This window comes from Panthera uncia, chromosome D1, assembly GCF_023721935.1.
Source record: "Panthera uncia isolate 11264 chromosome D1, Puncia_PCG_1.0, whole genome shotgun sequence".
NCBI classification, from domain to species: Eukaryota; Metazoa; Chordata; class Mammalia; order Carnivora; family Felidae; genus Panthera; species Panthera uncia.
In genome coordinates this window covers 19,926,332-19,947,582 of record NC_064808.1, presented here as the reverse complement: position 1 = coordinate 19,947,582, position 21,251 = coordinate 19,926,332, and the positions used below count along the sequence as shown (strand labels likewise).

Below are 21,251 nucleotides of genomic sequence, written 5' to 3'. Positions count from 1 at the left end.
TAGCTTATCTGCCGTTGACTACTGATACTGAGAGAGCCCTGCTGAGACCAGAACAACTATCCAGCCACGTTCAGCTCAGATTGCTGACCCACAGTATTGAGAACTAAATAAATGGTTTTATTTTAAGCCACTTAGTTTTGGAATGGTTTATTGATAACAAATGTTTAGCAATACGACGAAATATTAGGCATCACACAACAAAGTAGTAGGCAAGCTTTAATATGACAATGATGATGTCTTAGTAAAATCATGTATATTTTATTATGTAATATTGAGTGAAAACAGCAGAATGTAAATATTAGTCTGTATACTGTAATTGGAATTATGAAGTTATGTATGCAAGTAAAAAGTGCATGTAAAAAAGACATGATTAAGCATCATGTTGTCATTATTTTGTTTCCTTTAACATACATATATTACATATTCTAATGAAAATATTTGTAGGACATAAAGTCAAAGACATTCTTAAGTTATAGGATATCTTGCTGTGACATTATTAAATCAGTGAAAAGTACAAACCAAGCCTTTTGCCTTCCTTCCCCAAAGATCGTTATTATTGGGGAAAAAATGAACAAAATGTACCAATAGAAATATTGTACAAATGGAAGGAAATCTCTTTATTAGTTAGGAATTAAAAGAAAATTCACATTAGCTAATTTTACTCTCATTATCAGACTGTTGGAATTTAAAATAGAAATGGGGATTTAAATACTCCATGGATCATAAAACCCATTTTAACAGTGAAAGATATTGATAACAGCTAACTCTCATATGCTAAAAGTCAGCATTTAAATGTTAAAGGTGACTGACCCAAGATAAGGAAGAAACAATTTCAACAATAATTCTAAAAATCACTACTACTAGAATGGCTCATTCCTTTACTAAATGTAGATGTGCACATCATAAAAGCATTGCCCCAAGAAAATGAAGCTGACTTATGTGCAAAAACCAAAGAACCGCATAGAAATTCCAAAGGCATGTCCTTGGAAATTCACCCTTGACCAATATATCTCCTTAATCCAGTGGGCTGCTGAAGCACAATGCTGTTTTTCTAGCTGAGTGTGCATATTTGCTGCATCGAGAGGGATGCGGAACTTGGCTTCCTTCTTGCATTATGATGGCAACTTATTTTGACAGCTTCCTCAGCCCCCAAAAGTTGTCAGACATCCAACATGCTGCAGATTGAACTTTAAGCATTCAAAAGCCCTGTAGTCTGAAGTTGAAAGCAGGGAGGTAGGGACCAAAGTCAAAGAAAGTAATGCAGAATTTGTGTCTTGCTCCTTTCTTACAAAAGCTAAGAGATCAGAACTGAATCTGTAATTTATTTTCATTTTGGTCGCTGTCCATTCTTTTCTCTATCACCCACATTTAATTTGTCCTTATAACCCTTCAGTGTTCTGTTATGATGACCAGTTCATTCACATCCCAATTGCTAAACTCAGTTTCACCCTTCCTGCTCATCAGGCCCTTCCACCAGCCAACGAGTAGCTTCCCCCTCTGCTGAGAAGACAAAATAACCCTCCACCGATAATTCTTCTACTCTCTCTTCCACATCCAGAACCTCTTCCACTTGGTATGTAGCAGGATGCTGTCTTATTTAGTGAAGCAAACTGTACTGTGATGCCATTGACCTAGTTTGATGGTTGTGAAAAAATAAACAGCCCTGTGGAACTCATCACTCATTGTAAGGGTATTGTCAAGGACGTTGTTCATTACATCATACAGTGTCCTATTTATGAAGCCTTCTGAAAGAAATCCCTGTCTCATATTTATACAAATATACATAGTTGTACTTCTCCTAAGTATTTGTCCTGTGTTTATTTCTTTTTGGTCATTTACTTATAAGGGACACTGTGAACTGTGTCAACAATACAATATGTGGTTAACTCAAGGAAACTGTATAATTTATCATGACTCTAACAATTTATTATTGCCTATGGATCTTCTTTGCCTCCACACTTGCTTTTCTGTATTGTTTCAATGTACTTTTTTTGTTACCTGTTGCATATCCATGTAGCTTTTAGCTAACATTCATGGAGCAGTCCCTATGTCTAGCAGTGTTTTTAAATATATTGCATGAATTAAGTCATTATAATCTCCTTTACAATGCATCGGAGAGCTACTAGAATTATCCCAATTTTGCAGGTGGAAAAAAAGTGAGTAACTAGATTGAGTAACTACCCTAGGCTTACACAGCCAGTGAGTAGAGAAGTTACTTGAAGTTTAATTCTTTTTAGAAGAAGACACAATGGAGAATTTTTGCACTTGAGCAAGATTTGGGATGATTTGTCTAAAATGAAGTAATTCCACTAGGTAAGCAAATTGGCCTTAACACCTTAAGTGACAGAATGATTTTGCTGTTCTGTGCGATGACCTGTTGGGGGATTCCCAAAATGTTATGTCACTAATAGGGCTCCCTAAAATCTCAAGAGATTAGAACAAACTCTAGATCTAGTTTACAAGCTTTAGGGGTTTGCACACACAAATTCGAGGAGTAGCTCCACCAGGCGGTCTCCATGACTTTCAGGATCCTGAACCCTATGTTTCTTGTGAGGACTTTCATGTTCGATCTTTGATAAGTTGATCTTGCCTCACTCAGATTAAATGCAATTATGCTTAACAGATCCCAGCTTTTGAAATAAGCAAGTTTTGTGTAAGTGGGCTGAGGATATTAGTTTCGCTTGGCAATGGTGAATTTTCCATGTTAGCTGTTAAAAATCAACTAATGTAGGAATATATAGAAATTTTTGCTTTCAAGAAGATAAAGCAGCACCCTTTTACAGAGCTTTAAAGGGAAAGATAAATTTTGATCTGGTATCTTTGGGTCCTGAACAAATGTAAAAGATTTTCTTTTTGTTTTTCCATGCAAACAATGCTAACAAACTCTGGTGAACTTAAACAGGAAAGGCATTTATTGGAAAGAGGTGAAGAAATAGACACAATCAAGAGGGGACTGAAAGAAAGCCCTAAATGCCTGGGTGGCTCAGTTGGTTAACCATCTGATTTCAGCTCAGGTCATGATCTCATGATTCGTGGGTTCAAGCCCCATGTGGGGCTCTGTGCTGACAGTTCAGAGTCTGGAGCCTGCTTCAGATACTCTCTCTCTCTCTCTCTCTCTCTCTCTCTCTCAGCCCCTCCCCCACTTGCGCTCTCTCTCTCTCTCTCTCTCTCTCTCTCAAAAATAAGTAAATATTAAAAAAAATTAAAGAAAGAAAGCCCTGAAAATTAGCAGAAACCAAGGGAAGATTGGTGTTGAGAAAAACAGATGGCTAGTGCCACCTTTGGACGCTAGGAGCTGTTGCTGGTATTGCTACCACTACATCCACCTTGGACGCTACTGGCAAATGCTAGAATCAATGCTAAAATTTCTCTTCCTGATTTAAAGTCTCAGAGTATCAGATTGACCATGCCACTTAATGACAGACAATAGCAAATATCCGGCCTTTTAAGCTTGCCTAATGGAAGGAAGAGCCCTGCCATATACTAAGACTCATACAATTATAAATTGCTCATAAAAGTGGGTCCAAAGACTGAACTGCCAAAAACTGAGAAGTGTTCATAAAAATGAACAAATAAGTTACGTTTCCTTTTCATTCATTCAGCAATCTGTCTTTCCAGCCATCCAAGCCAGCCAGTCATGTATTCAACAAATACCTAGTGAGTTCCACATATGGTATTAAGTATTGGGAATTGTGTTGACTATCTTTTGTTTGCCTTTTTCGGTTCATTCCCCACTGTTCTCACTCTACTATGTGCCTCAGATGCCAGTTCATTATATATGGCCTTATTGGGGCTCCAGTGCCTCCTAGACTCTGGTCAAGTTTAGACAGTGGAGGCACTAGCAAAGATTGAAGGATGGGAGAAGAGAGAGCCAAGAATTCCTCCTCATGCTCCTCCCCACTGTTTGGCAGTGGCTGTATCACTTTATGAAAGCTATAGTTCCTATCAGACTACCTGGCCTCACCTAAAACTATAGCTTTCACACATTGTGGTAACCACTTGGTGTCTTTGCTCTTTTGGTCTAAGGATAAGTGCTTTACCGTCTTCTGTTGGTTCTCTTCATCCAGAATTCCTCAGACAGACCCCCTTTTTAAAATTGTCTGCAAATACTCTTTTTTAGATTGCCATCTGTCCGTTGTAGGAGATGGCTTTATAGGATACATTAGTCATTAAGAGAGTTAGTCGTTAATCTTATTGTACTTATACTTTCACAATGCTATGACTTTTATGTACCCTCAAGCCCTCTCACATTGAAGAGGCAAGCTTAGCAAAGTACATATTCTACATCAACATTCCAATCCTGAAATTTGAAAATTGCTACTTCTGTACTCAGGCACTGTGGCAAATTTCCAACACACACATGTGTACTCTTTCTCCTAAAATACTTACTTTAAATTTATCTTTGGGTCTTCCCCTTCCCATTACCCGGTAGCCTTTACTACACAATTAAATGCTTGCTACACCACTAAATGTTACCTAATTCCACCTAGAATATAATCACATGAAGAAATGAATGTAAGCCATACACAGTAGAGTAAGTGCATGTGTATTTGTAATGAGGTTCTTTATTAACCTCATAATTTTATCTGACCCTGTCAGAATGAGATCACAGGATGGGGTTAGAACACACTGCTATGAGTGGTTAGCCACAGACTAGAGGAGATAATAGAAAGGAAGACATTGGGGAAGGAGATGGTACCACAGTCATAAAACAAATACCGTCAACTCAGATAAGGGGGGCAGAGATCATGTCCAAGTAGGTCAGTGGTTTCTGGTTCTAAGCAGCCAACAATTTAAGGAAAGTCTGTCTGAAAACTAAATAGCAGTAGTGCCAGCATCTGTAGCAAATGGTCTCACCCAGAAAATCCTACAAAATGTAGGGGAACAACATGACCCAAAGCTGGCTTAAATGAGGAGGAAAGGCAGAACAATGCCAGACTGGTATGCACAGTGTAACAGTCCTCTTCTTCCTAGGAACCAGTGCACTAGGAAACTGGAGGAATGAAAAACCAAAAACAAAGACTCTGGTACCTGTGTGCTGAAGGAAAATAGCGAGGTGAGCTATCAGGAAAATATCAGAACACTCTGTACACATTAGGGACTTTAGCTTTTAGCCGGGTGACACCTCCACCCTTCAATATATAGTTGAATGGGAAACACTGATTTGCTATTGGTTCTGAGGAGAAGTCTCCTCTCAAGGTTCTTAATAGTCACACTGACAGCTGAAATAATGCTGTAACAAACTGATACACTAAGCATCCTGGTTTATCTCATCTCTTCTCCCACCCCAAAAAGCTAGATTAATTGGGCTAAATAATGCAACCTGCCTTATTGTGTGAGAACAAGCAGTAACTATAATGTTAATTTATATGGAAGTTTAAAAAGAGGAATCTGCAAAGAAAACAAAAACTAATTTGTAAAGATATATGCATCTTTATGTTTATGGCATTATTTACAACAGCCAAGATATGGAAGCAACCTAAGTGTCCATCTTAAATAAATGGATAGAGAAGAATGAATATATATAAATAACGGAATATTACTCAGTCATTAAGCATAATGAAATCTTGCCATTCTTGGCAAAATGGATGGACTGAGAGGGTATTATGTTAAGTGAAATAAGTCATACAGAGAAATACAAATACCATATGACTTCACTTATAGGTCAAATATGAAAACAAGAAAACCAGAAAGAAATAGACTCATAAATACAGAGAACAAACTTATGGTTACCAGAGAGAAGGGAGATTTGGGAGACAGGCGATTAAGAAATACAAAAGTCCAGTTATTAAATAAATAAGTCATGGGGATAAATATTACAGCATAGGGAATATAGTCAATAATATTGTAATAATGTACGTTGACAGATAGTAACTATACATATCATGGTGAGCAGTGAGTAAGGTACAGAATTGTCAAATTACTATGTTGTATACTGAAATAACATAACATTGTATGTTAGCTATACTTCAATAGTAGAGAATTAATAAATAAGGAATTTGGATCATTTCTTTAGAAAATTATTCAGAATTTCCATATGTCCATACAGTTTCTTGTGGCAATAATTAGTTCCACAAGTTGGAACTAGAGATAATAAGCAAATAAACAATGAATATATACAATTGCATTACAAAATAAGTTAAGAAAAATTGGGCCAAACATATTTAATAGGTATCTTTATTGTTAGAAAAAGAATTTCAATCCATCAACGTGTATTGCCATTCTCTGTATAATACATGGGGCTCCCAAATTGTATTTTTATAGGTAGAGTATATTTTTAATGGAATTATATCTCTAGCAATCAGGATTCCATGAGTTTCAGAAAATGATGCTTTGCATATTCTAAATCTTTTACAGCATTCTGAAGTATAATAGCCACATGTGTATTGAAATGTCAGAAGACCTCTGATAAATACTCCAAAACACTTGGAAATTCTCACACAATGTAAGTGTTAGTGAAGGTCATACAGCTGCTCTTGAAATGCTTCCAGGGACAGTAAATTCTCTACCCAATTCTTTTCTTGCTCTCAAGCAACTCTAAATTTCATAAATGTTTTCTTATATTGAGTTATTATCTGGTGTTTTATAAATTCTACTACTGATTCTAGCTTTGTTTTCAGAGAAAGATGGAACAAATTTACTCATTTTTTTCCTGTGTGTTATCATTTCTAGGCCTCCTCATAAACCTATCAACCCCAAATCACTCTACCTTCAAATCCTTTAAAATGCTTTACTGAGAATCACACTATTGGGGGGTGTGGGGTTTGATCAAGGCACAGCAGTATGAGACTACAACTTCCCATGTCATGCAAACTCTTTTCTTCCTGATAAGGCCAGAAATTTGCCATCATATCACACTGAGGATTCATATTAAGCTTGAGATCAACTCAATGCTCCAGACATTTTTATGTGAACGATTGCCACAGCATGTCTTCTCTCTCCTATACTTAAGCAATTGACTTTTGAAATCTAAATGCCTATCACTGGGCTTTGCACAGTTGTATATAGGAACAACCTACTGGCTTCCTTTGGTGAGTTAATATAATTTTACCCTCAGAAGAGTTCCAAGATAATAACAATGGCAATGAGCACAATATCAAAAATGGTAAATTACATTTGAATGGCCTCTTAGAGTTTAAAGAGTGCCTTAACACATGTTTTTTCACTTTATCCCCATAATCTAGATAGAGATGGTGGATATTAGCATCAATTTGGAGATGAAATGACTGAGGCATTAGACATACTGTCCTATGGTACTTATATGTGTAGTAAGTAAAACACAGGCTTAGAACTCTATCTCTTTCCCCCTAATCCTAACTTTCTTCGTATCCCAAATACTTTTCAGTAGAACATATAAACCATGTCCTATAAAGACAAGAATTTTGTTAAATATGCTCCATTCAATAGTGCCAGTGGTCCAGGGAACTGTCTTCTCCATTCTGCAGCATTTACTAATTCACCATGCACTTAACCAGAGTTAGGCATGCATGCCTAGAAGTGGAGACTGCTTAACAGCCAGCTCTTCTCAGATTCTACTGCTTCTTTTGAAATGCTTAAACAATGTAATTTTCGATGTGTGAACATAGACATTTAGTCATTAACATGAACCCTAGTTGATCTATTTTAACAGTGATTATTTATGAATAAAAATATCATTTATGTGTTAAAAATCCAAGAAAAAATGCTCCCTCCATTCATTATCCCTTTCACTCAGCTTGAGAGTTTTCAAGAATATGGAAAATGAAAGCTGGAAAACATCTACACATTTGTATCAAGTCCATTTCTCACATGCCAGGGTGGACTTTTTCCTTAAAGTTTAATGAAGAAGAAGAATTGGAAACAGATATATGATGTCTTTGAAATAATAAGTAAAGAGGTACTACAGAAACTTGGGAGTTGCAATGCAGGGCTAGACACCTGATAACATGAGACATGTGAAAAGATACATTATTAGCTTGAGGGCTGAGTGGTTATGTGAGGTTATTGTATATATATTTTCCAGCTAACACATTGAGAATGTCAGGGTATTTGCCCAGGACACAGGAACAAATGGAAATAAACTATTGTCTCAAAAACATAGGGAAAATAAGCCACTATATTTTCATTTCAAGTTTTTATTTAAATTCTAGTTATTTAACATACGTGGTAAAAATGGGTTTCAGGTATAGAATTCAGTGATTCATCACTTACATATAACACCCAGTGCTCATCACAAGTCCCTCCTTAATACCCATCACCCATTTAGTCCACCCCCTACCTCCCTCCATCAATTTCAGTTTGTTCTCTATAGTTAAAAATCTCTCATAGTTTGCTTTCCTCTCTCTCTCTTTTTTTCCCTTCTCCTATGTTCATCTGTTGTGTTTCTTAAATTCTATATATAAGAGAAATCATATGTTATTTGTCTTTGTCCGACTGACTTATTTCACTTAGCGTAATATACTCTACCTCCACCCATGTCATTGCAAATGGCAAGGTACTGTTCCAGTGTGTGTGTGTGCGTGTGCACGCGCGCGCATGTGCACATGTGCCAAATCTTCTTTATCCTCCATCCAGTCAGTAGACATTTGGGATCTTTCCATAACTTACCTATTGTTGATAAGGCTGCTATAAACATTGGGGTTTATATCACATCAGTATTTTTGTATTCTTTGGGTAAATACCCAGTACTGCAACTGCTGAGTTGTAGGGTAGTTCTATTTTTAACTTTTTGAGGAACCTCCGCACTGTTTTCCAAAGTGGATGCACCAGTTTGCATGCCCACCAACAGTGCAAAAGAGTTCTTTGTCCACATCCTCACCAACAACATTCTTGATAAAAATCCATCACAAAGCAGGGATAGATGAAACATACCTCAACATCATTAAGGCCATATACAAAAAATGCATAGTTAATATCATCTTTGATGGGGAAAAACAGAGCTTCTCCTCTATGGTCAGGGACAATACAGAGATGTCCACTCTCACCATTATTATTTAACACAGTACTGGAAGTCCTAGCCTCAGCAATCAGAAAGAAAAAAGAAATAAAAGGCATCCAATTCAGCAAGTAAGAAGCCAAATTTTCACTATTTGCAGATGACATGATTCTCTATGTAGAAAACCCAAAAGATTCCTCCAAAACATTGCTAGAACTGATACACAAATTCAGCAAAGTCACAGGATATAAAATCAATGTACACAAATCTGCTGCATTTCTATCCACCAATAATTAAGCAGCAGAAAGAGAAACCAAAGAATTGACCCCATTTATAACTGTGCCAAGAACCCTAAGATACCTAACAATAAAACTAAACAAAGAGCTAAAAGATTTGTACACTGAAAACTATAGAATACTTGAGAGATATTGAAGAGGATACAAAGAAATGGAAAAACATTCCATGCTCATGGATGAGAAGAACAAATATTGTTAAAATGTCTATATTATCCAAGGCAATCTACACATTTGATGTAATCCCTATCAAAATACCACCAGCATTTTTCACAAAGCAAGAGCAAACAATCATAAAATTTGTATGGAACCACAAAGAGCTCAAATAGCCAAAGCAATCTTGAAAAAGAAAAGCAAAGCTGGAGGCATCATAATTCCAGATTTCAAGCTATACTGCAAAACTGTAGTCATCAAGACAGTATGGTACTGGCACAAAAGCAGACACAGATCAATGGAACAGAATATAAAACCTAGAAGGGGCGCCTGGGTGGCTCAGTCGGTTGAGTGTCTGACTTTGGCTCAGGTCATGATCTCATGGTCTGTGAGTTTGAGCCCTGCATCAGGCTCTATGCTGACAGCTCAGAGCTTGGATCCTGCTTCAGATTCTGTGTCTCCCTCTCTCTCTGCCCCTCTCCTGCTCATGCTCTGTCTCTCTCTGTCAAAAATAAATAAACATTAAAAAATTTTAAAAAAAGAATATAAAACCCAGAAATGGACCCATAACTATATGGTCAACTAATCTTCAACAAAGCAGGAAAGAATATCTAATCGCAAAAAGACAGTCTCTTCAACAAATGGTGTTGGGAAAACTAGACAGCAACATGCATAAGAATGAAACTTGACCACTTTCTTACAACATACACAAAAATAAATTCAAAATGGATGAAAGGCCTAAACTGGAGACAGCAAACCATCAAAATCCTAGAGAACACAGGCAGCAACCTCTTTGACATCAGCCATAGCAACTTCTTACTGGACACATCTCCAGAGGCAAGGGAAGCAAAGCAAAAATGAACTATTGGGACCTCATCAAGATAAAAAACCTTCTTCAACCTTGTTGAAGGGAACAATCAACAAAACTAAAAGGTAACCTATGGAATGGAAGAAGATATTTGCAAATTACATATCTGAGTCTATATGTATCCAAAGTCTATAAAGAATTCATCAAACCCAACACTCAAAAAAATAAACAATCCAGTTAAGAAATGGACAGAAGACATAAAAAGACATTTTTCCAAAGAAGACATAAGAATAGCTCACAGACACATGAAAAGATGCTCACCATCATCTATCAACAGAAACATTAAAAAATGAACGACTATTATACAGTCCCAATCATCGCCCAGAATTGCTCTGAATGATCAAAACTAACAAAGACGCACATGGGGGAGGTGGATAACTGAGGCCATCTGTCTCCAGATCCTAGCCTGTTAGGATCTAAAATGAAAACCAGAGAAATCAGATCATTTTTCTGATGATAACCTCCATAATATTATTGGTACAAGCCCATGCTGAATCACAGCATAAAAATATTTAAGATGTAACCACATGAGGAGGATGTCAAAAAAAATTGTTGTTGTCCAAAGATACTCTTCATTTATTAAAACCAAGAAATAATCAGTAAACTCAGTAGTAATGAGATTTTCCAAGTTTAGCTTTTGCAAATAACTGTTTTTGTCTAAAACAATACTAAGCATGATGATGATGATGATGATGATGATGATGATATATAATGAGCAAAGAAACTAAAATTCTGTGCTTTTCAATGCCAAGCAAATGTTTTTCAAACATTTTCATTTCATTACTGTAACAACTACATGATAAAATTGGGGTAGATTAAAAAATTTAGTCATGCTATTTTGTAACTCCTGTCATCAAGATAAAATCTGCTTAGGCAAACATTAATCTGCCATAGCCCATTGAGTTGCTTTGACCAATAGACTATAGTAGACATGATGTATGACGGCAAAATTCAACACATTACAGGCAGCAAGGAGACTCTTTAGTTGAAATAGTAAGTGAAATAAGGAAATTACCATTGGCATTGAAAAAAAAGAAATTATAAAACCCTTGACAAACTTGTCACTTGCACTAACTTGTATAATGGAAAACATGCCAAATGAATTTGTATATTTGGTTAAGGAAATTTTGAAGCAGAATATTGAAAATGTCATTTGACTTCTGTGAGCAATGTGGGATAAGGTAGGGAAACAACAAGTGCACTGAATAGAAATTCCTCTCATTTCAAATCAGAAGGTAGATAAAATATAAAAAAAATATATAAAAAGATAAAAATATTAAAAGCAAGAGCTATTTGGTTAGTAATATAAAAACCCGTTTCACAATTGTTTAGTCTCTCTCCCACCACCTCTAAAAGAATCTCAAATTAATAAATAGGCTTCAGGATAGAGAAAAAGTGAAGAATGAGGTAGTAAAACTCTTTGTAAAACCTATGTAAGAGTTAAGGTGGTACGTAGGAAATCCTTCTCCTCAGTCTCTGAATCAAAAGGGGTTGCACTAGAGCAGCATTATCCACATCTGCACCTGAAGCAAATTACAAGAGTGTGGACATCAAGCCTGATGCCATGATTCATGGGACTTGGAGAGTTTGAATCATACTCAATGTATTTTGCATGGCAGGGCAGCAGGGGGAAGAAAAATCAATACTGACAGAAGGTGGTCTGTAGTTCATTGTTGTAGAATGGTCCCAGAAGAATCATATTTCTTGGTATCTAAGCCTTTGTGAAGCCCTGCGCACACTGGTTCTTGCCTTGGGCTTGTCATTTTGGTCCATAAGACATCAGCAAACATGAAACAAGCAGAGGTTTGATAACTACCAGCATACTGGGATCACCATCTTGGAATTCTTCTACTACTAAATGAAGAAGCTTCAGATAAAAGAAAACAGGGAAAGGGAGAGCCATTCTAGACATCCCAGCTGAGGCACCAGTTATATGAGTGAAATTATTTTAGATCATGTAGCTCCATGGCATTACCTAACATACCCTGACTTCTCCTTGCTTAGCAAGCCAAGATTCCGCTGATGGCCTGCCCTAAATTTGTTAACCTTACTCTCCAGTTCTTCTATCAAGACATGTTCTAGTTGGATCCTCTAAACTGCAGGTTGCATTACTTCTATCACTGCTTATTACAACAGTAAAAAGGGAAAGCTTATTTGCCTTTGCTAAATTTGGGAGAGACCATCATGATTAGTTAATAGACTATAATCACTATCATTCTGGTCTTAAATTTGAATTTCCTTAGGACAAGCTATTTTATTATAAATGAGTTAAATAATTATGTCATCTCAGAAGTAGAGATACTTTGAAGTGTGTTATATATCCAATAGAAAAATCTCTTTCTATTTGGCACTCCTAAACTTGTCTAGCAGCCAAAGTGAAATAATTGAGCTTGGTAATATGATGAGTTGGCATAAAACCTCCAACTATAGGTGTTAATGCATGAACTGAACTGGCTATTTATTTTTTATTCATACAAGATACTAAATTATATGAAAATGTATCTGTGTTTCTCAAAAGAAATGACAGTGTCACATAGTAAGAGCTCAATAAACAGTCAAGTCAATAGATGAGTTCCTCTTGTAGAATGTGCTTTGCTTTGACAAATTACAAATTTCCTGACAAGTGGGAATGCTAGCAAATATTTAATGTATCTTAAAGGTCTAATACTGAGAATTCTGCCACTACTTTACTAAAGATTCATTCATGTGACCTCCTCACATCCGTAATGAGTATTTATTACTACCAAATAAAGACACTGAAGCTCTAAATGATTATAACTTTCTCAAAATTTGACAAATTAACCAATGGCAGACCAAATGCTTTCTGATTCTCTGAGTAGAACTTTTTTCTAAGCCAGTGTTTCCCTGGCACCTGTCTTTTGGTGGCATTTTTGCTACTGTGAGGCTCTAACCCCATAATTTGTACTATAATTTACTGAGTTTATATTTAATAACCTCACGTTTTATTTTTTCTTTAGTTTTCTTTAATCTTTATTTATTTTTGAGATAGAGACAGCGAGTGAGTGGGGGAGGAGCAGAGAGAGAGGGAGACACAGAATCTGAAGCAGGTTCCAGGCTCCAAACTGTCAGCACAGAGCCTGACACAGGGCTTGAAGTCACGAACTGTGAGATCATGACCTGAGCCAAAGTCAGACACTCAATCGATTGAGCCACCCAGGTGCCCCTCACATGTTTTATTTTAGATAAGAGTTGATATATTATAATAATTGGACAGCTAATATAATTTACTATACATGAAAGACAATTATAAAATTAATTTAATTAAAGCAAATTATTAAATATTTGCTACATATCATTGACTCATGAATGCTCTGAGATGGTGGCCCATTCTCTTTTAAGATCAAAAGAAGTTAGCAAGGGGAAGATCTATGAACATCAAATGGGGACTTTCTCCTTGACATATTTAGATGAAATGATATAGAATGGAAAATTGGATTTCTTTGTAATAATGTGCCTGCTATTATTTAAGCATTATTTAAAATTAAATTTATTTAAGTACCAACCATATAGTACATGTTCAACAATTTGCAAAACAATGAGCTAGTGCTTGCTTCAGTTGCACATATACTAAGATTGGAACGTTACAGAAGACTAGCATGGTCCCTGCACCAGGGGACAAAGCAGTACTATAAGTCATATTGCTTCCCCAAATCTGGTGGAGTACATGCTCTTTACCCTATTTTTCTTTCCATATTATACTTGTGTACTGAATAGTCATATCCAGATATTTATACATAAGCTTCGCTCAATCTCTCTACATTATTTTACAAAAGATGCTGTTCCAATGGACTACCTCTATTCACATGACATTAAACAAATCTATGTCAATTTTAGAGTTAGTGCATAAATGTGTTTTATTGTACCTGACTAATGAAATACATTTCTCAAGTCAAAATTTAGATAGGTTCTTCAATTGCGGGCTTATCTTTCTCACTGTGATTGTTTCCTAAGACCTCTCCAACTCTTAAAAAAATTCCATTTCCCAAATTACTAGTTTTATTTTATTCTTAATTTTCATTGCAAATTTATTAAGGCCCATTCACTGACCCCATTAATGACCCTCCCATAGACTCTTTCCTTAGCTCCTTGAAGACTCCCACCCTTATATTAAACCAATTCTCTAAAGTCACCAATAATATCTCAGTTGTCATATATCATAGATCTTTCCCTCTATATGTAATATTTAATTAATTTTTCCTACTTAACTGTGTTTATCTGTGAGAACGGGCTCACTAGGCTCACATTGTTTGCCATCTTAATCTTATAGCTTCAACTATCACCTTTCTGTAAATGAGTCCTAATTACCAAGCTCTGGATTCTATCTCCAGTTGTCTTCTATCCATGCATAGGAGATAAGACATTTTTGATTGGAGGGAGGGAAGGGGGTGTGTAACTCAAGCTAATCACTGAACAGATCCAAATGAAACTCAACTTTTATTGCCTCGATACTAGTTCTTCTCCTTCTTTGTTACTTTCATCCATCCGGTTTTTCAAACCTAACACTTTGGTATCATTTCATTAGCACTGCATTTAAGTCCTGTGTTCTACCTGAACCCATCCATTCTTGTCCTCATTCTGACTACCAGCAATCCAGGTCATAGTTAAGACTTACTTGCCCAATTTTATCAAACCCTTTACTATTCTCCACACCTCTAATCTCTGACACTTCCAATTCATCTAGAACAAGATTGCCAGATGATTCTTCATGCAGAATGATACTCCTTTGTCATGCCACTACTTGGTCCCCAATCAGTCAATACCTTCCAAGTATCCCCAAAATAAAGTTCAAGTTTCTTAGTCTGTAATTCATATCCTCACATGATCCAATCATTTTTTTTTTTTTTTTACTCAGTATGTATTTACTTTTCATCTTTGATTGGGCAATTACTTAAAAAGCAGGCTAATTAAAATACACAATTTTAAAACATTTTGATCCAAGAAAAAATGCATAAATATACATTCATTTGTCAGTAATTTCATGTAAAGCCTAGGCTGTTTCTTCCCCTTCCTTCCTTCCTTCCTTCCTTGCTCTCTTTTTCTTTCTTTTTCTCCTCCTCCCTCTGTCCCTCCCTCTCTTACTATGCATTAATAAACAATATAAATCACACATTTTTCTAGTTTTATTTTACTTAGAATGGAGTAAGTTCTTAGAGATACCTATGTAGCAGTTTGAATGCACAACCTTTTACAGTTTAAAAATTTCCTCCAAACTTTTATATTTGACTTCTCAAACCACAAGTTCTGTTGTCATTTTAAGTGATTCAATGCATTGACTTATTAACATTCACGGAAAAAAAAATAACCACCTTTCTTTTTGTTCTATTTCTTTGGCTGACACACTCTTAAATTACTATATATTTACAATAACAAGAACCATTGCCATGAGGAGTTTTAGGAACAAAAGCAAATGACTCCTGTTAAGCACACAATTTGCAGAAGCAAAAATGCACAAATATGTTGCAGACTTGCTCAGCAGCCCAAGAGTTCAATATGCCATGAGCATCAGAATAATACCTTACAGAAATGAGGGCAGACATTGGTAATTCAGCTACTTGAGGCTGGTTAAAGGAGATATGCTACACTTCTTATTCTCCATTAAAAATAACAGTCTGACCTTTGCTTCCTACAGCCTTCTCTCTGCCAGCCCACTCAAATTTACAAGTCTTTTAAGTATACTAACCATAAGTTCCAACTCAAATTCTACCTTCTCTATGTTCAGTTCTTGGATGCTTTTACCTGAAATATTTCCCCTATTTGAACTACAGCAACATTTGTCCATGTGAATTTTAGGATAATCTTTCCTCCTTTGAATTATAGTTATTGTTTTGCATATTTTGCTATTAAGTTCTTGGAATGCAGGTGTTGTAACTGAATTACCTTGGTATGCTCCACAAAATCTGGCATGAAGAAGGCAAAATGATAATATCATTATCATATCTCCAGGCCAGCTCTCTGTGAGTACTGAGCCTTGGAGAAACAAGGGATAATGGGAAGACTTATACAAAATATTCCCAAGAAGTAGACAAATTTTAAACACAGGTGTTCATTCATCATATATCTTACCTTGCAGTTTAATATATTTGAAATAGGTAATTTCTAAGGTTGTTGTTGTTTTTAATTTTTAAGTTATTATTAAAAGGAATTTGCTGAAACAGCAAATAAACTGATATACTCTAATGAAGGGATATTATGCAGGCATTTAAGATGCTGCTTACAAGGAGTCTTTTGTATAAGGGAAAAAATGTTTTATAATGACAAGTGAAAAAAAAAGCAAGACACAAAATTAAAACTACAGTTTAAGCATAACTATTAAACTTTAGTGGGAAAATAGTGGAAATTAAAAGACAAACATGTAGAGCAACTGTGGGTGGTTTGTTTCCTTCCCTGTTTATTTTATTCAAATTTTATATCAAGAGTATGTTTTAATTGTATGCTCACATGTGTCTTGATATTTTTAAAGAAAGCTGCTCAATTTTCATAACTTGAATTTATCTCCTTTTATTAAGCAATTATTCTATTAATAGCTATAAGCAAATACAAAAAGGAGAGTGGGTAGAAGCAGAGTGCAAATAACAGCACTATTGTTAGTTCCTGAAATACATATGAGAATGCCAAGGATTTATTTTCAAAGTGAAAGGTGCCTGACTTTCAAGTTCTAATCCAAAGATTAGATTGACAAGAGAAAAACTACCTATGTGATTAAGATCACAATTTTTAATGTATCTCCTTCAGAAGATAACAATACTATCTTTTTTCCTTTAGGTAGGTGAGGGCCTAAAATAATTTTTAGGTATCTGCTACTTAATCTCACAAAGTCTCCGGGAGATAAGAAAGAAAACTAAACACACTTAAAAGCAAAAGACCACGGCTTTTTATCTCTTAAATGTGACCTGGGACAAAAATTGTGAAAGATTAAGACCATCTCCATGACCCTTGACTAATGTATCTTCCCCTTTGGGCTCCCTCATCTGTTGCAACACTACCCTTCCAAGGTTGACAGCCAACCATTGCAGGGCAGCGGTTTCCAAAAAGCTTAGAGAACAGCTAAACAGACAGGAAACCAACGAAGGACCAACTTCAATGGAGCTAAAATTTCCGATCTTTTGAGAAGTATTTACAGTCCTCTTGAATGGGTTCATCCTAGTACTCATCCTCAGATCTCCTCCTTGGACTGTCAATAATGTCCCCAAGTTATTCATCTTAAAAACCAGTATATTAGCTCCCTAGAGCTACTGTAACAAAGTACCACAAATTGACTATTTTAAAACAACATAAACTTTTTAATCTCATAATTCTGGAGGCTGGAAGTTCAAAGTCGAGGTGTTGAAAGGGCTATGTTCTGATGTTCCGAGGAGAGGATCTTTCCTTGCCTCTTCTTACAAGATCACCAGTCACTGGATGAAGCACCTTCCTAATCCAGTATGATCTCATCTCAACTAATAACATCTGCAATAGTCCTCCCAATAAAGGTCACATTCTGAGGAAGTGGGTGTTAGTACTTCAACTTCTCTTTTGGAGGGACTAAAATGCAACCCCTAACAGTTGGGTAAAAAAGAAAGATCCTCCAGCCAAACAATAACAACAAAATCAACAAACTGCCATGAACATGTCAGTCCATTCCATTCAGTAACGCATGTCTTGTCATTCAAAAGTTAGTGTGGTGGAGATAAAATTATCTCACCATGAAAATCAATAAATCAATGACTCACTGAGATATATGGAAAACAGTTTTCCATCATGCATGTGCATGCATATGCACACATACGCAAATGTACTACTGATTCCAATCATACTCCGTGGCTCATTAACATGTACAAGTGACTGTAAGAATTGTAACTTCTTTATCTCTGTGTGACAGAAAAGAAAATAGCTTTTCCTTTCTTTCAACCTGCTAAAAAATGTCTAATTTTGCAAACTCTTGCCTATGTCCCTTTTCTGTTTGGACTGGCAGTTTCTTTTGGGCCTTTGTGATCACAGAAAGGGGGAAGGGCAAAGCACTAAGAAATAGAAATGATAGAGAAAGAACATGAAATTTAGCCACAAGACAAAGAGAAGAGAAAGAATGAGACATTTGGGTGTATACAAGGTATATGGAATAAAGAAAAAAAAAGAAATTAATATTAACAAGTAGAGTTGTCAATTAACTATTCCTTTAATGAGTCTGACAATACAAGTCAAACACTTGAAATATTTTAACATCATTTGTACCTTCTGGGAGATAACTTCAATCCCAGTGGCACTATATTTTGATGCACACAGATAACACATACATAAGAGTTATATATAGAATTAAAGTAATAATACTAATAATATATGCTTCATGAGCACAAGAAGATTATTTATTAAACTCTGTAAGCAGTTCCTGACACATAATAGATACTCAATAAAATTACTAGCATATAGGTCTTCCTTCTACTGCTCTACGAATGTTTAGAGAGTGATACCAATAGACTTCTAATTACTCAGAAACATTTAGTGCCTCTTTAAGCTCCAGAGATAGAATCATTTTTATATAAAAAAGTCAAGAAACATTCTGGCTACAATATCAACCATATAACCAGAAGTATTAGATTTGATTCAATGAGTGCATGCCCTTTGCAGCAGATTCAATTTTAAGCTTTCATCTAACATGTAAAAAAATAACCATTTGTTGCATACACCATCCATTCATCCACCAATCCATTTATTCATCCATTAATATACCATTCACCCATGTATTCACTTATTCAACAAATACTTGTAGTGTGCCTGCTGATGTACCAGATAGTATTCTAGGAAGTAGATATACAATAAAGAACAACACGGACTCTTCCTTTGCTTTTATGGAGTTACAATTTAATGAGTGAAACCATCCAGAGTAAACAGATAAAGAAATAAGATGATTTATGATTTCTTGGCCTCTCTCCCAAGCACTGGAAATACATTTCTAGGTTGGGGACTCTACGTAGGGGTGTTCTAGAGTGGTCCAGGCTGACAAAAATAATTTTAAAAAAGAGGAAGAGGAAAAGGAAAAGGGAAAAAGGAAAAAGATACACACACACACACACATACACGCACGCGCACACACACACACACACACACACACACACACACACACACACACACTATGTGCAAAGGACCAGAAGTAAAATTCATGTTACATTTCAGGATAGCAACTCCATCTAGATTGTACAGACAACTAAAAGGGGTGGGGAATGTCACACATGCAGTTAGAAGAGTAGGGAATATACAAGTTCTAAAACGTATGTTCAATGATATCTTAGGTATCCTGACTGTATTCCAAGGCAACAGGGCACATTTGAAAGATGTTAAGTATGACATTTTTCATCCCTGTGTTTTAATGTTGTCTTTCTGACAACAGTTACTCAAATTTAAAGTTTGAAATGAAAACGTACTTATTTGAAGAGCAACTTACTTGGACAGGGAGCCCTTTTCTATCCTGGCTTCTGGTTTTGGATTAAATTCTTGTCACATCATCCCATTTCTTTTTGGACCCAGGTTGCCTTTCTGGTTCCTGATTTTGCATATTTCTCTCTTCCCCACAATGCAACTATTGATTCAGCTTAGTTCCTCGATATAGCAATTTGCATTATGCATTGTCTATCAGGAATTATCGTTGCTTCAACACTAGCATGCTCTGCCACAAGCCAGTGCTCTACTTTTGAGTGCACCCATTGGCTGGATTCATTTTGTGTCATAATAGGAATAAAACATCTGGTTTTGGGTCGCCTGGGTGGCTCAGTCAGTTAAGCCTCTGACTTCAGCTCAGGTCATGATCTCATGCTCTCTCTCTCTCTCAAAAATAAATAATTATAAAAAAATTAAAAACTAAAAAAAATCTGGTTTTGACAGTCTTTATAATTTTTTTTTTACATTTATTTATTTTTGAGAGACAAAGCACAAGTGTGGGAGGGGCAGAGAGAGAAAGAAACACAGAAACCGACCAGGCTCCAGGCTCTGAGCAGTCAGCACAGAGCCCAACATAGGGCTCGAACTCAAAAACTATGAAATCATGACCTGAGCCAAAGTCGGAGGCTTAACCAACTGAGCCATCCAAGTGCCCCATTTAATTGGCAGTCTTAAGGAGCTCTTTAAAGGGACCATCACAAATTGAATTCCTTCTTCCAAAAACCTTGCATGCCCAGGATGGATGAGGGGAATGACCATATACTTAAAACTAGTATCACACACAATATTACACATTTTAAGGAAATAATCATATTCTGTATTATATGGCCATCATTTTAAACAACATCCATGGCACAAAAACTGTTTCTCCCTGATCACTCACACGCTTTTAAGTCATTTTCTGTTCATCCCCACCCACAACTCTAAGGAGACAATGACTTCACTTGAGTCCTAGAATAGCTGAAAAGAGTATATTTCCCATTGTTAATGACACGGAAGACAGGGTGCTACTGGGTGGGCATTTTGAGATTTAAATTAACTACAACCAAAATATATCATCAGAGCTGTTCAGATAAAAGGTGACTCATGAAACCATGTGTAAGAAACAAGAAAAATAAACTAGGTACCTACCAATGGTTCTGTTTGTAGGTGGATGTGGGCACTGACCATGGTGGGACACCACAGGGAGAAACAGATGGTGAGTGGTCAGGAGTGCAATTACTGCAGGTGAGAATCAGTGTAGTCTTCTGGCATCCTGCCTAAGGTTCCAGGACAGATTCAGTGACCCCATTAATATTCCTTGTGTAAGGACACTTTGAAAGCATGGTGACTTACATCATAAAGGAATGGGGAGCTCTACATCATCTGATTTGAATATTGAAAAAGAGATCTAGGGGCACCTGGGTGGCTCAGTTGGTTAAGCATCCAACTCTTGATTTCAGTTCAGATCATGATCTCATGATTTGTGAATCTGAACCCCAAGTAGGTCTCTGTGCTGGGTGTGGAGGCTGCTTAAGATTCTCTCATGTGTCTCTCTACCCCTCAGCTCCTGTGTGCGCTGTTTCTCTTTCTCTCTGCGTCTGTCTCTCAAAAT

At 36.3% G+C, this 21,251-nt stretch overlaps 1 long non-coding RNA gene across 1 annotated transcript in view; it reads right to left on the bottom strand.

The window, feature by feature from the left end:
- The window catches only part of LOC125934463 (uncharacterized), a 56,700-nt gene extending 35,751 nt beyond the window's left edge, over positions 1–20,949 (bottom strand). Inside the window, exon 1 of the long non-coding RNA XR_007461415.1 lies at positions 20,789–20,949. This is a non-coding gene — a long non-coding RNA (uncharacterized LOC125934463). The remainder of the gene's footprint in view (positions 1–20,788) is intronic.
- Positions 20,950–21,251: the final 302 nt, after the last annotated feature.